Source organism: Calidris pugnax, unplaced genomic scaffold (assembly GCF_001431845.1).
Source record: "Calidris pugnax isolate Ruff unplaced genomic scaffold, ASM143184v1 scaffold317, whole genome shotgun sequence".
NCBI lineage: Eukaryota > Metazoa > Chordata > Aves > Charadriiformes > Scolopacidae > Calidris > Calidris pugnax.
The window spans coordinates 1,047,529-1,063,545 of NW_015091111.1; the positions used below are offsets into that span (position 1 = coordinate 1,047,529).

At 47.3% G+C, this 16,017-nt stretch overlaps 1 protein-coding gene across 1 annotated transcript in view; it reads right to left on the reverse strand.

Annotated features, from left to right (window-relative positions):
• TAL2 (T-cell acute lymphocytic leukemia 2) overlaps positions 1-4,787 on the reverse strand; it is a 10,610-nt gene extending 5,823 nt beyond the window's left edge. The window contains exon 1 of the mRNA XM_014958102.1: positions 4,688-4,787. The gene's annotated coding sequence lies outside the window, so the exon portion shown is untranslated. The remainder of the gene's footprint in view (positions 1-4,687) is intronic.
• Between the last annotated feature and the right edge of the window lie 11,230 nt (positions 4,788-16,017).

A 16,017-nucleotide genomic window follows, 5' to 3' on the forward strand; every position in this document is an offset into this window, starting at 1 on the left:
GTGGTTACTGCAGCCGCAAGTGTCACCAGACAAAAGACTAAACAATAGAAAAGATGAAGATCTCTCCCTCGGTAGTAGCAGTTCTCACAGCCTCTCTATGCAAAAGACATTCAGGCAATTCAGGCAGCAGCAGCAGAGGAGCTTAGGCACAAAGCACCATCTCTGCTAGGACATCCAAGGCAAATGGCCCCCGAGCCAACGGTTAATGTCTGAGGGCTGGCAGGGGACTCGCCGGGAGCCCAGCACTCAGTCATAATTAGCAGGCTGCTATTAAATAAAGATCTTGCATGAGAAAGTTCCTCCCTCAAGTTATACCTTTGACCTCGGTGAAGTTAAATCCGTGTTGAAACTGGCCACTGGAGACCCACTCCTGCAAATCTTAATCAGACAGCAGATGCTGGCTGCCAGCAAGAATTGGAGTGCTTCTAGTAAACCTGCAGTGCCACGCTGTAACTCCACCGGGGAAACCCAGCGCCTGCTAAAACTGGTTATTTAACACATTGCATTGGATTTTGTGAAGTCCCCTCAGCCCTTAAGTAAATGGCAACAGAAGAGCAGATGGTGCCTGTTTCCTCTATCAGGCAGGTGCTTGTGAGCCTGATCTACCACCGGGAGCACAGATTCCCCAGCTATCACCCCTCACTGCCGTGCTTTGTTCACTTTGCATCAGTGCGATCTGGAGAAGAGGAGAAAGAGGAGGCTCATTGTTTCCCTCTTCAGTTTCATGTGAGCCTGGGAGCCTGGGACTCAGCTCCGTGCCGAGGGGAAGATTGAGCATGGATGTCACAAGACATTACACTGCCCATCCATAATGTGTGACTTCTTTTTTTCACCCCACCTCCTAGGAGGAATAAGCTCAAACTCTTTGCAGCTGAATCATGCTCTTTTTGCTGCACGGTTATTGAGACTGCAGTGACTTCCCTGGGACTGGGAGGGGAAGGAAGAGCAGGAGAGGGGACAATGCATCCCAGCCTGCTTGCTTGCAAGAGGAGCAGCGCGCCGCTGGGCACAGGCTCTTCCTTCCCAGATTTCCTCAGCTCCCTGTCTCCACCACCACCTCCCAGTATCTCCGTACTGTATCCCTACCCAAGTGCCTCCCACCTGAAATCCCACAGGTGTGCTGGTAGACAAGGACACCAGGAGGGAGCACACTGCAGTGAGCCAAATGCTGGCAGGGGCTGGCAATCGGGGAATTGAACTTCTCATCCTTATTTCTTCTGTCCCTTTGCCTCAGGAAAATTCCTCTGTGTCCCTCCTATCAGTAATTAGTTTGTCCCAGCTGCAAGTTTTGTGGAAAGGAAAGTATTCTTGGGTGTGGGTGTGTTAGAGCAGCCACCAGCACATGCTGTCCCAGCCTTGCTCAGCATTGGTAGGTGCTGTGTTTGTGCAATGACAGAAGAGCCTCTCCCAGCTCTTGCAGGGCAATTTCTAACATCTGCAGTGAACTTTATTTTATTTCAAATAAGATGTATAGAGAGCAGCTACTTTGGGAGTAAACATGGTCTCTTTTCGTTGCCTCATGCCTCTTACAGGAGCAGTATATACCTTGGTAAGATTGTTAGAAAGTACAGCAGCAAAAGCGCTATAAAAATCAGTCAGTGCTGACACAGTGATTTACTTTTTTTAGAGTCTGTAAATCTGGGACAGAACACACACACTGAAATCTCTGCTTCTGGGACTACCTCCTGTCTAAGGGCAGCATTTAGAGCTACACTCTGCTGTAGTTGAGCCTTCAGAAAAAGGAAATTGCTGGAGTCTTTGAAAGCATCTGTGTAAAGGTCTCAAGCTCAAGTCAGCCTTCGTGTTTGGGGATACTAGTCTATATGTGATCACAGTTTCAAGAGGCAAGTTTTTCACTTGACCCAGTGTTGCCTCTGGGTTGCTTAGCTTTGTAATCCAGTTGCCCTCCTAGAGAGTGCAAATCCAGAGTGAGGGAGAGAGCTGGCTGCTTTCTGAGGAATCAGCCTAGACTGAAGCCTTCATAACCTGGTTACCCTGGCATCATGTCCCCTAAGGCTGCCTCAGGAAAGGTATGTTTGTAAAGCAATGGGCTGCCACCCAGCAGGCGTTTGGGAGAGAACAAAATGTGGAGTTAAGGGCTCACCAGCAGCGACGAAGAGATTTACTCGAGGAAACTCCCTCTGCACATGGGAGTAGTTTTGGTGGTTTTATTTTCTATGGCTCCCCTCCTGTCAATGTTCTTTATGTTTGTTTGCAGTAAAGCTGAATTACCCACAGCTCTGTGCAAAACAAAGAACCCACTCATGGGCTGCAACAGATTTTGCTAAATGGGGTTCTAGTGTTTGGCATGGACATGACAGCTTGCAAAGCTGAGAAATGAACGCTCAGCCAGGAGGTCTAGCCTTTATTCCCTAAATAAAGTTATTTAGAGTTATTTTCTGTTCAAGAAGATCTGAGAGTCTTTCTTGAAACAGTGCTTCTTTGTCCTCCTGGTCCCATCTCCAGTAAGGCACTCTTGTGTCAGTCTGAACTACAGCTCCAGTGCGTTTCCTTTAAAAAACAGTCTCTGTCAAATTACCTTCCCCGATATTACATACAGGCACTATCCCTGTGCTGTGGGGTGAACACAGAGAAGAAACGCAGCTTGGTGGTCTCCCGTGAGTTCTTCAGGGATTCATTTTTTACCAGACTCTGCGTGCAAAACCCCGTTCCACACAGATATTTTCTCCCACCCCGTAAGGGCACATATTCCTGCCTCTCTCTGCACCTGCTGCTGTGAGGCAGTAAGGGAGCTGCTGATAGCAAAAACATCTCCATTTGCTTTAACTTCCTTGCCTTGCCTGCCTATTTAGGGAAGTCCTCATCCTCCTTACTGAAGGTCTGTTGTGTAAAGAAGGAGGGAGGGAGGATCAGATGCTGCACGTCTCACTACCCAGCAGAGACCAGTCTGCAGTAGCTCACCTTGTCACAGGAGCTGTTCGGAGCAGAGAAGGGAAAATCCAGTGCTGTGAGGGACATTTGCATCAGGGGGATGGTAGAGCTTGTATTATTTTTGGATATGGCCCCCAGACTGTATTTTCTTTTGCATTTTATCCGTGTCAGCTCTGAGGTGGAGAGCAAATCTCTCTGACTTCAGCGAAAGCAAGAGTGAAAGTTTGGCAGCATCCTGACACCAGCACGCAGTGCCCTGTCTCCCTACCAGACACAAGCTAAAACCGGTCTACTAACCACCTGGCATCACCCCAGGAATTAACTCTGCTGTGCATAGGACTAGAGGTCACCATAAGCACTGAGAAATGTAACCACCACAGCAAATCCTGACTAACAAAAGTGTCATACAAACCACTACCAGACATGGACCACAATCCTGTTTTCCCCTAAGTGTCGTCCCAGTAACCTCTGGGGTGCTATGCCTGATTGAAAGATCAGCATGAAGATCACCCCTGCCTCAACCACACTCTCACGAGCACCTGCATTTAGTCCCCAAGCCCCTTTCTCACCTGGCACGCTGACTCTGTGAGCACTCCGTTTCTTGGATCAGCTGCTCACATCACAACTACTTCAACGATTTATGTAAACAAGTGCATTTATTTTAGTTATTTTTTTTGTTAAATGATATAGAAACTCATGGTGGAAATTTCATTCTGAAAATCAGACATTGTCCTATACTGTTATATGGAAATGAGGAAGAGAGTGCTACTTCAGAAAAACGCTTGGCTTATTGTTTCATAAGTTTCTCAGGCAAATACAGCTTTATGCAATAGGGTAGCCCTGGAGATGTAAACATGTTCTAGATCAGCAGTTTCAAATTTTTTTTCAAATCTAAGAATTATTACTATTTGCTGGCAGAACTGAAATTAGTAACATTGCTATGCTTCTCCTCTTAAGTGAACTATTGAACCGAGAAAAATTCAGATGCCTATGTATTTTACGTATGCACCAGCTGCAAGATAGACGACCAATAAGGCAGTGGGGATATTTTAAAATTTTTTGAGGAATGGAATTTAAAACTCTTTCTTTACATCTTTACCTGTTGACACAGTCATAGGATTTCCACAGTCTAGTGCATAAGCATTCAGTAAAGTCTAACAAATGCATGATTATCTGTGCTGTTGAAAATAATTTAAGTATCAAACACCATCGGAGAATTCTGTTCAGTTTTAGTTCTAAACTCAGAAAGCCTGTGATGCTGTGTGCAATCATGTTGCATTAGTGCAATAACTCTAATTTATGACACCTTTCAGTGGTGTAAATGAGTTTGCTTAGTGTGTAATTATACATTTATTAAGTAAGAAAATCTAGGAATAGTAGGAACAGTGATTTTAAAATCACCTTAGCTTGCTTCACATCTAAGCATCAACATTTCTTTCAGAAGTAGTATAACCAATTAATAATTTCTCTTGATGTGAGGTCTGACTTACTGAGTCCCTGTGGATACTAAGAATTTGAAAAGCCAAGGCACAGAAATACCTTTAATTGGCTGTTTCTGTAGCAATTCTGTTTGTCAGATCAGGTCCCTTACTCAATTTTTTTGCTGAGAACGTCCAGAGGTGCTATGATGAGAAATAAAAATCCAGCAGAAATTTCTTTTTTTTTTTGCAGAAATTCCTTCTTTTAAGGACATTCCCTGCTGCGAGAGTAAACTTTGGCATTCTCACGGAAGTCGCAAGGTAAGCCCCAAAGAGGGGAGGCAAGGCTGTATAGAGAAGAGGTGGTTGTCACTTACTTTTCTGGTCACAGGTGCTTGGTGAAACACGGGTCAGCGGGCGGACGGGCAGCAGAACCAGATTTGTGTTTTTCTCTGCCGCCTGCTCTGTCAGTGCCTGGCCGCAGCGCTCGCTCTCGCCGCAGTCAGCCCAGCGCCGGCCCTGGCTGCCTCCTTTATAGAGTAGCAGGTCCTTTGTCTGGCGCGTGTCACCACTAGTCCCAGCAATCCAGGGAGCTTGTTTTGCATCTCCCAGGAGATTCTCTCTATCCTGCCTTTTCTCTTCTCACCACAGGCCCTCTGCCCTTTCGCGGGGCTGGCACAGGGTGGGAGCTGAGGCCGTGCCTCGGAGGGAATCCGGCTAGGGCTGCTGCACTTTGCAGGAAAGGATGGAAGCTGCTCGTGGCAAGATTCTAATATTTGTCATATTTTTTCTTCAGGAGGGTGGGTGGGGGATTTTTTAAATTTTACTTTGTCAGCTCAGAGTTTGTAAATGTTTCCGTAGCGAGGGATGCAGCGCTCATTCAAAAGCCACCTTTAAGGTGCCTCAGTACCGAGGAACAGCCCGGTGTATTTATTGTATTCCTAAGCAGGAGATCCCTTTCTGCTCTGATGACAAGTGCAGTGAGGTTGTGGGGCTGAACACGTGCAGGCAAATCAGTCCTGCGCTACCTCTTTTTTGGGGAAAGCTCCCCAGAAAACCTCCCCCTTGGAGTCACGGCTAGCACCTTCTGCAGCCTGGAGGACAGCTACAGCTGCTACAGTCTCGGGGCTGCCCCAAGCCCTCTGCTGGCCCTCTGCCTGAGTCTGCGTGACAACAGGAGGCTGCAGGTGTGAATTCACACATTTGACAGCTTGATCTTCACTTCGGGGCCCACTCAGGGCACTAAGGGTAGATTCAATTCACTTTTTTACAACAAAGGTGAGCCAGCTCCATACCCTTGTGGCTAGAACATAGGGTTGGTGAAAGAGAGAGACTTCTTTCTGCAACCGCTGAGGTGGCCCCAAAACTTCCTGTCAGTTCAGGGATAACAGGCAAACAAGCTCACATCTGACTGCAAAAAAACCCAAAATTGCAGGCTAACACCATCTCCATCATCGGAGCACGCGCATCTGTATCCATGACAGAGACTGGTCCATCCAGCCTCACCCTCCCCCTAGGCAGCAACTCTCTTCATAGGAAAATAGTCATAAAATAGCCCCAGGCACAAGCCATCAGGGGCATGGCCTTGTTACAAACAGGCAATGCCTTTGGGACCCATATGACCTTGTCTGCACCTGCATCTACTTCTCCATTAGGTGCTGGGAGTTTGCTTCAGGTGGAGACGAGAGCAAATGGGGAGAAGAGGAGCTTTTTTGCTCTAGCTACTTTTGCACTGGGAGCAGCAGGATACTAAAGGGGAACAAGGGATGGGGAAGGAGGAGCCCCAGCTAATCACCCCACTACAGGCATGGGGTAGGAGAACACCGGCATCCAGGGAAAGTCATCTTTCAGCACACTCTATGGCTTTCCTCCGCCAAGACCCCAGAAAGCTCAGCTCTTACCCAGACCACCTCACCCCAACCAGCAAGCTGGCTAGGTAGGGCTCACCTACCAAGTTTTTAAAAGCACTGCAAATGTTTCAGGTAACAGGATTGCCCCCATAAATATTACCGACCCAGCAGTGGAATGATGTAGTTGCTCTCGGGAGAGAAGGAGCCCCAGGTCCCCGCCAGGGCAAGTCTCTCCCCGCAGAGCTCGACTGGAGGTTCAGCCCTTTCACACGGTAAATTAACAGCGGCACTACAGCCTGAAAGCTGTGTCAACCGCTTCATTTAGCACAAGTGTTATGTTAACTAAAGGCCCTATTCCGGAGGGGCCTTTGGCCTCACAGAAGCCTAATTTCCATGTAATTTACATTGGAAAGTTGCGGAGTGCCCCTCCTCTCTGTTACTTCCTCCAACCCATTATTTATCCACAATCTGCCCTGCGATGCTCCAGCCAGCACAGTAGGGAAGGGGGTATGTCGGTCCAGAAAGGGGAGGGAGCTGAAGCTCTTTATTCCTGACTGCTTGGATACAGCCTAGGGCTTTCAAAACCTGGCCAGATGAAGCACTATAAAATATACAGCCAGAAAAGTGTCTGTTCTTGTAGGGAGAAGGGCTGGATGGGCTGCTATTCTTTCTCACTCACGTATCCGTGCAAGAGAGCTGAATTCTGCTCCTGTTGCTGTCAGATACAGGTTTTACCCGTGCCCTCTCCAGAAGCAGGCTCGTGAGGAGAAACCTGCCTTACTACGGAAATGTGGAGAAAAAGGGACATCCTAACCCCCTTCCCATATACTTCAGAAAATCCACCACCATATCTATTTAGTGTTTCAGCACATCCCAAGGTCTTCCCATTTCTCCCTTGTTGTACAAGGCAGTTGCTCGTCCTGAACACCTCTCTGGCAGCCCAGCTCAGGCTGTTCAGCCTACAGCACTCAGAATGACCTGACCTTCCCTTCATTCTCCTGCTTCCCACCATGCCGTGGCACCCTACAGCCCCAACTTCTTTCCTCCTCTGAGAAGCCACCACAGTAAAGTTCTGGGTCTGCTGAACACACAGAGCCACTTTCTCCTGCACCGTTGGAACACGTGGTGACCCATTGTCAGGACCGGGAGAGGACATCCCAGACATTGGTGTGAAGTCATTGGGAATGCTGTTGAGATAGCAAGGACATGGTGACTTTTACAGCAACTTTAAGGATCTTTTCCACCCTGTCAGTTTGCTTTGGAGGGATTGTCCATGAGGCTCTGCTCCACTATTTATTTAGTTGCCTATTGAGCTGTGATTACTTGGCACCAATGAACGACACCGGTCTCATTCAGCTTCCTCCCCATACCTGACAGTGACATAACAGCAGGGGGAATACATTATCAATACATCCCTGCAGTCCTGGAATTACTTTTCCCTAGAGCAGTCCGTAATTGCCAGGATGGTATAGCTCAGCCAGAGGCGAGAGGGGACCAAGAGAGATGAAAACAATATCGTACCCTGGGCATGCTCTTCCTTATAAAAATTTCTGCTGGGATCCATCCTAACAGTTTCCTTGGAGCCCGGGGCAGTTACTTGCAAGAGGTCTGGGTTTTAGCAGCCACCCATTATCAGTTCATGAAAAGTCAAGGGGAAGCAATACATTTTGTAAGTTGCCCTCTGCCTCCAGACCGCAGTTGGTATTAGCATGTTTGCTCCTGTAAGGGCCGTGTTTTCCCTCCTCAGATACTTCTCTCGGAATGCAGAGTCCCAGTGCCCTTGCAGCACCACAAGGAGAGGAGGATGGGAAATGCTGGAGGTGCACAGGGGGTAACCAGGGACATGGAGCTGTTGTGTCTGCAGATGCAGCCACCCCGGGTTTATTGCAGCAGCGCTGGCGGGCCCTTGCTTACATGCAGACCCTCTCTGCCAGGCAGATGACACTCATCCATCCTAGCACAGAGATGTTCCTCAGCACGTTTGACAAAACAAAAGCGGGGAGAGAAACAGGGAGAGAAAAGAAAGTGTAGGTTCAGCCCTTTCATGGGTAGGAACTGAGGCTGAAGAGTAGAATGAGTATGGAGACCCTGCAGGGGGCTGCTGTCATGCCCAGAGGCAGTGCTGAACTCACTTTTAGTGCAGTTGCTTTCTGAAGAGCCAGGCTTGGGTCAGCTCCCCAGCTTGCCCCAGCACCTCAGAGACCAGCAGCAGCCCCAGGCGAAGCAGCAGGCTGTCTGCCTTGGCAACAGCATTTATACACCCGGGGCTCTGCAAAGTAGAAGATGTAAGAGTTGGCCACTTTGAGGAAGTCGAGAACATGTGGTTGGTTGTAAACTGTGAACGTCCTCAAAACCAGGTTTCTCATGTCCCTTTGTGAAATTTGGCATGCCAGTATTTAAATTCCAGCCCTTAAAACATCCCTGGGTAGTAACCCTAGTTATAAAAGCTGTTCCTGGCGTGTATGACAGTATGGTGTGCAAGCAGGAGCAAAAGGCTGCCTTCATCCTGCTGCTACACAGCTTCCAAGGCCAACAGAAGCCTCTCCAAAAAACAGTAATGGTGACATGGAAAAAAAATAATTGTTTGTGTTTCACACTGGGACACACAAACACTGTCTTTCTCCAGCAAAACTCTTACAGCAGATGAGCAGGGAATCAAAGAGAATCCTATCTAAATATGGGGAGAGGTTTCAGAAGATGGGCCTGGGTTCAAATTCTTTTCCCCCTTTGTGGGACAATTGCTTTCAGTCTGTTGAAAGCAGCACACAGAAAGTGATGGACAGAAAAAGGACAGCAAGAGACTGCAAACACACAGCCACATTATTGCTGCGAGTTCACAGCCACACACTACAGATGGGAACAATAAGAAGCAATTATACACATCTGGGCTCCAGCGCCTTAAAATAAAAATTTAGATCAATAGATTTTGAATATAGCGAGCTGGAGGAGGCTTCTTGAGGTTCAGAACAGCAGCTGCATACAGACTGCTGAAATATTAAACTTCCATCATCTGAAGCTTTTTGTAACGTATTGAATCTCTTATTAGTGTTAACAAAACACTCACATCAGGGGGTGCTTTGAATTCTGGCCACACTTTTCGGCTTAATTCCAGAAGCCAAAAATCTTCTCCTTTCTAATGCTGAAACTCGCTGATAGCCTTAAAGAAAATGTTTAGCCACATAAGAAAGAGAGTGAAAACCTAAAGTTTCCCTAAAGCTTCCACTGGAAGCAAGAGAAAAGAGACAAGCAGCTCATTTTCTCTTTGACACAGATGTACCTAGACATTAAAAGTTCTTTGGAAATCACATGAAATGGAGAAAAACAACACAGTCATCTCATAGAATAAGCAGCTGCCATTTTCACTGCCACATGCTGCTGAGCTCATCCAGGTTGCAAGCAGGATTAAGGCCACCACATAAGCACCACTCAAAACAGGGATTCAAAGAAACATGGGGTTGAATTTAAGAAAACCTTCCTGGCCACATTATAAGCCCTGAAGGGTCTTTGCCATAAATATGTTTGCACCTTCTACAACAGTCTTTTAACTAATGACAAAAAGTAGGGGGGTGGAAATTTAATTTCCAGTATGACTTCAAGCAAAATACCCAGTCCACAACCACATGTATTCAATGTGTTGGACGTCACCAGACTTTTGCACAAACTGGCAAGTTCTGTTTCTTCATGTGCAAGTCTTTGAAACCACATGGCTTGCTCTTTGAGGTGAGCTCTTGCTTTGAATCTCCCTAACATCTCTTAATAGTGCAGATTGCTGCTTGGAAATGGCTGAGCTTGAAATGCTCAAAGGACACATCCCATACTTGGTGCTTGAGACTGCTTCTCTTGCAGAACCAGCAGTGCATGTGTGTACAGAGGGAAACTGCAAGAAACCCCTCCTCTCAGGGATTCATTATGATCACACAGTCCATTTCACATAGAAAACCCAGACCTGTCAACTATTTTGGCTCTGAAAGATAGATTTCTTCCTTCACTTTTTTTTCATTTTTTCTCAGTTATGAATGTATGTCCTTATTCTGCCTTGATGATGAAGAGGTGATACAATTAATTTCAAATTTGATTTTTAAATTGCTTTGTTTCCGTTGTTTTTAAATACATCTCTGTATTTCAAGGGCTTGGCTGGTGTAAACTCAGGTACTTTCATGGTTTACTTTGGAGCACTGCTGATCCACAGCACGCAGAAATCGCTCTGTTACTCTTTCAATTCACCTCTATTCCATCATATGACTGTACTACACGTCTCTTTACTTTCCACTGGCTCTACAGAAGCCAACAACAGCCAGTAGAAGGATGACAATTTTTTGGCTAAATTTCTCAAGGTGAAAACTATGCAATCTGCATATCTAACCACCTGCATTTTCAGGATTTTACAATGCCAGCCAGAAGCTCCTAATAGCTTTGACCAGGCTGTCCATGACCATGAACATTGTTCTTGCACAGCTGGCATCACAGCATCTCATGTAACAGCACAGGGAAGCAGCTCCATTAACACCAACAAAGTCTTTTGTCTAGACATTAGTATGTTTTCACCTCAACTGTGTCACCTGAGCCCATGAAACCAAAGTGTGCCCTGTGATTACCTTGACCCATCAAACCAGCAGGGTCTGAACTCTCTGTGTGCAGTATTTTTAGTACTCTGTGAGTAGCTCAGACAGCTTTGCCTACCCACTGTGAACAAGATGTAAGCATCAGGATGTATGTTCAACACTGTGGAGAAGGACTGGGGAACAAACTCTCCTGTTCACCTGTGAGTACCAAAAGCCCAATGAAAAACCCTGCCTAGGATGGAGCACCTCATCTCCAGTCTGTTGGATCTGCCATGAGAGAGGCAGCCTCATCTTTGTCACAAACAAAAGGAATTGCTTTCAGACAGGAGTGTTATACAGCAAATGTAGGTCAGCTCAGCTTTTTTGGAGGCTTTCAGTGGCCACCCAAAGAATAAATAAGCTCTCACTCTTCTCTTTTAGTTGTAACTGACCTCTCTTGCCTACTTCAGCTTTCTACTCCAGTTTTTTAAAAATCACCACCTCTCCTACTGGGATGAAAATGTGTCAGCCTCAGAGACTAAGTGTATGCCATCAGCCACATTTTGAATACTGGTGAAACTTGAGTGAGATGTTGTTGTGATTGCCTGGGCTCCTGATAGGTGTCTCAGGGAGACATAGTCCTATATGCTGCCCAGAGCCAGAGGACGTGAGTACCTTGCATGCATTAAAGCACAGCTGCAGGTTTTAGGTGATAGGGTGCGTGCGTGTCCAGGCTTTGCAGACACAGGTTCCGTAGCCGTTTTTGATAATCTGTCCCTTCATTCAGTTTGGCCTCCTGTGTTCGGTGACAGAGTCCAGACTGCCGACAGCACCTCTCACCCAAACCTCCTTTGAGCTGCTGTGCTATGCTATGAACGAACAAACTCATAACACATCATGAACACGAGAGAAAAGGCAGGAAGTCACTCTGCTGGTCCTTCAGTGCCCCAAAAGTAACACCCCAGGGCAGAGAGCTGGCCTCCCGTGATGCAGCGGCGTTGCCCTCCTCAGCCTGGTGCCAAGGGGCCGTTGGTACACGGCAGCACGCACTCCCGGCCTTTGATTTGCTGGTGTCTCCCACTGCTTTGCCCAGCAGGAACACCCGTCTGCACACAAACAAAGCCCTGCTCCCCCGCTCCTCCTCTTGGCACCCTCTGCCCACCCCTTTCAGCAGCGCTGCCTTTTTTGCAGTCTAAATGTTTCTTTTTAGAGTGCCTTTTATTTCCAGCTTGGAGAGCAGGGGGACGAGAGATGGGATAGGGGATGCTGAAGTAGGAATTTACATAATCTGATTAACAGAGGATTATCCAATGGCTGCTGAACAGCCTTAGTGTGCTTGAGCTAAAAATCTTACTATTCATTGCTCTCACCACCCTGCAGGACGGCTGCACCTGCAGCACCAGCTAATTCTCTCCTGGGGACTTCAAGGAAGGAGAAAAGAGGTGGCATATTTTTATTATTATCTAGGGGAGGGTTGAGGAGCTGCAGCTTCTTGTGTGCAGCCCCTAATTGATCTGTCTGCATTAGTCTTCAGGAAGCTGAAATGAAAGCTGAGCCAGTTGGCATTATCAGGAACAGCCATCACCTTTGAAAAGGATCAGCTTGTGTGGCTCATCCCGGTTTCCCTGTGGGCAGTTTAGTGGGTCCCATCCAGACCTGCCGTAGAAAGGAGCTGGGGAGAAAGGACCTGCACACACAAAAACCAAAAGAAGAGTTTCTCCTGTGCTCACCAGTACGCCACTTAGCTGGGAGCAAACCAGACTCGACCCTTGCTCTAACATCACCAGAGAGTTCCTCAGGCTGTAGCCCACACCTTTCCCCTCCAGGAACAATGCAGTGACATGGGGCCTGCAAAGCATCACACCCAACATGTTATCTTTTTATTGCCCATGAGCTGCTATGGGGTCCAGTTACCCAGGAACTTGGTGGAGGCGGCAGTTGTGGGAAGGGCAACAGGACCCACCAGACCAACCCAGCCATACACTCAGGAGAGAAGGAATAAGTGTCCAAAACCGCTCTCCCACAAGCACAGTCCAAGGGCTCCCCTACAGGAGAGGAGCTAACACCTGTGGCAACTCAGCAGGCAGGCTAAAAAAACCATGAAGACAAGGTTCATACCATTATGTCCTTGGACATACTACAAAACAGCAGTGCGTAAGGGCATTGACTAGGGCTGAGTCAAGCTCTCTCAGAAGGAGATGAGGAGATGGGTGAAGTTCAGCCTCTGGCAAGACAAGTTCAGCTGCTGGTTTAGCAGAACTGGGTTTGCAACCCAAATGTCCACCTGTGATGAGAGGTGAAACTGCAAGCTGAGAAACATGGTAACTGTAGAAGGGAAAGAACTGGGGACAGAGATTTCCAGGTCAGGAGAAATAGCAAGTAGGATGAGTTGGACCCTCCCCCACACATTCATGTGAAAGCCAGGGAAAGAGGAAGGGTTTGGACATTTTTCCATTGTACAGAGGGACATCTGTAAGGCCAGGCAGCCCTAAAGTTTTTTGAGCTTTCCAAGTAAACAAAACCTGGACTTTTTAGAAGAAAAGAGACACAATTAAATTTAATCCTCAAAGAGAAATGCTGCACTATCATCACCAAGGACTCTGTTTCCAGGAGTACAGTCCGTCCTCACAGCTAGGTCTGGAGATGCTGGTGTTGCTTGACACATTCACTCATGCCTGCTGTATTTGTCTGGGCACCTCTGAAGACCTGCACGACGGCTACCATTCAAACAGACCACCTGAACAGGCTTGCAGTGCCACATGCCTTTCTCACTCCCACCAACAGCTGTGTGAATGAACAGTCGTCTGGTTAAACAGGGAGATTGAAAAGTATCATGAAGTCATCCTGCCCATTTGTTTCTCCAATTTCTCCTCCTCTTCTGAAGCAAGAAGGGGAAACCCCTTCTGACTTCTAGGGAAAAAGCACAAGAACAAAAGCTGGGTGGGAGGCAGCCACCAGATGAGACTTACTGTGTGCTGGTGGCATGTGCACAGTCATCCCCACTGAGTGGGGTTTTTTTGAGGAGCTGCAACAGAGAGAGCTGCCCTTTCTCTGTATGATACACAGAGACCAGGGCTCAAACCTTAGCACTACCTGGAAACGATAACTCCTCCCAGCTGCTGCCTGATGTGATTTGGCCTGCATGATGTACAAAGCTGGGCAGAAATTGCACCTGTGGGATGCAGCATGTCGTGCAAGGAGTCCAGTATGCCATATGGTAGCAATATCTCCATGATCCAGGGTAGAGGTATTGCCAAGATATTTCCATGCTTTGATGCAATTCATATCCCTGGGTTTACCAGGTAACTAGTATCAATGCAAAAAGGGATAAGCTGCATCTTAGTGTACAAGAGCTCTCCTGCTTTGAGGAAGTTCATCTCTGTTGCTAAACTCATTCTAGATACTGGCATCTTCCCAGATGCCAAGAGACATGAGGAACTGACAACAACTCCAGTAGCATTTCTCCATGCCATGTGCTGTGGGAAACCTGTTTCCTACAGAGCCTTATTTCTCTGTACAACTGTTGCCTAATGAGGTCCCCTTGCACCAAATGCTGAATCTAGACCCTTGCCTCTTGAGCAGAAAGACATTCAAAAGGGAAAGAGGCAAAATAGAAGTGGGGGAACTCGCACATGTTGATGGATAAAATTCAGGCCCCTTCTTTACTAGGTCATTTTAGTACAGGCTTGTTTTCTGTTTTGGAATTAAAGGGCTAGGACCTGGTGCAGATCATCTAGCATCTTATGGTGTCCCAGGAAGGGAGAACATCACAGATCACAGATACGCAGAGATAACAGCAACATCTGTTTGCTCTATCATTTGTTCCCAGAGATGGACTTTTATATATATTCTCCAGAGCTCAGCAGCCAGAACAATAAAACTTTCCCACAGCTACCATTACTTTTTTCCATGCTTCTGTCCCCAGAAAAGGCAGCAGAGCTGTTTAGCTGCCATCCGTTCCCCAGGTACACTTACTTGACTCACAGGAGGTACAGAAAATACATATAAAGCATGAACAGAATGAAGAAAAAAAACTTCTCCTGAGCAGCAGGCACGTTTCTCACCATAAATCTTCAACCTACAAATAGCAGCAGCTTCTCCCCAGCACACAGCAGGCAAAGCTATGGAGCAAAAAGCGTGCAAGGAAACATACTCAAGTGTTAGGGGCTGAGGCTGCTGACATTGGTTAGAGAAAGAGATGCATCTGTGCATGTGAGTAGATCACTCTATCTATCTCTAGCATTAAAAGTCAGCTTAAACATAGACTGTTCTTCTCAGAAAGCTGCAATAAACCAGGGACTTCTTCCTTTTTTCCTTTTCCAGCTCTGCCCCCGCGCCCCTCCCGGCCGGCTCGGGCTCCCTGCACAGATGAACAACTGTTTCAAAACACAGGACAGCTCAGCTCTGAAGCCCTGTGTTATTTATGAGTTTGGAAATCAGAGCCTTTCGGTTCACTGCCAGTAAATGGCAATGATTGGAGGGAGGGAGGGGTAGGCTTGTGTGCAGCTCTTCATTCTCTATTCATTGTGAAAAGGGGATCACTCCAGCTAACTGGCCCATGGAGATAAGGATTTCAGACAATCTGCATTAGCCTGATAAGGCAGGTTTGCATTGCATAAAGATTATTTGTTAAGAACCTCAGTAAAATAAAATACAGTCAGAAGGCTTATCAGCACAACCCATTTCCACTCACACCCCTCTGCCCACCCCACTGACATTTTTTTCTTCCCTATAAATAAAGCTCCCTGCTTGTGTCCCAGCTCTCTGGGATGGAGCACAGACCGAGGATGAGGAGGAGTGGGGGAGGGCTGGGGAGGACAAGGAAGAATAGCCTGAAACCTCCCAGCTGTGACTGGTCACTGTTAGAGCCGTGGTCCCGATCCACGCTATGTGGGAGGGCAGCAGTACCCACCTGGTGGGTGGTTTGGATTTGCCCCTGCTGGTGTACACCACAGCAGCTGGGCTGGCATCAGCAGCCTTCCCTCCTTGTACCTGCTACGGATCAGATCGGGAAGAAGGAGTTTATACCTGTTTCCCTCTACTTTATGTTTTCCCCTTTCCTCACATATAAAAAAAAAAGACTGCTAATATGCAGCCTACTGGTGACTCCCAAACCCCTGGCAGTCTTCTCTCTTCCCTCTACAAACTGGCTTTAGTCAGGCGTTTTGCTGTAAACTACCCTTGCTGAATAACGGAAAACTACTAGAAGAGCCCCCTGTGCTCCCTCTTGCCACCTTTTCTTCTCAGCACCTTCAGCATTTGCAGGGAACGTGCCAGACACAGGACTGTTCTGTTCAGACACTGCCGTCTTCCCAG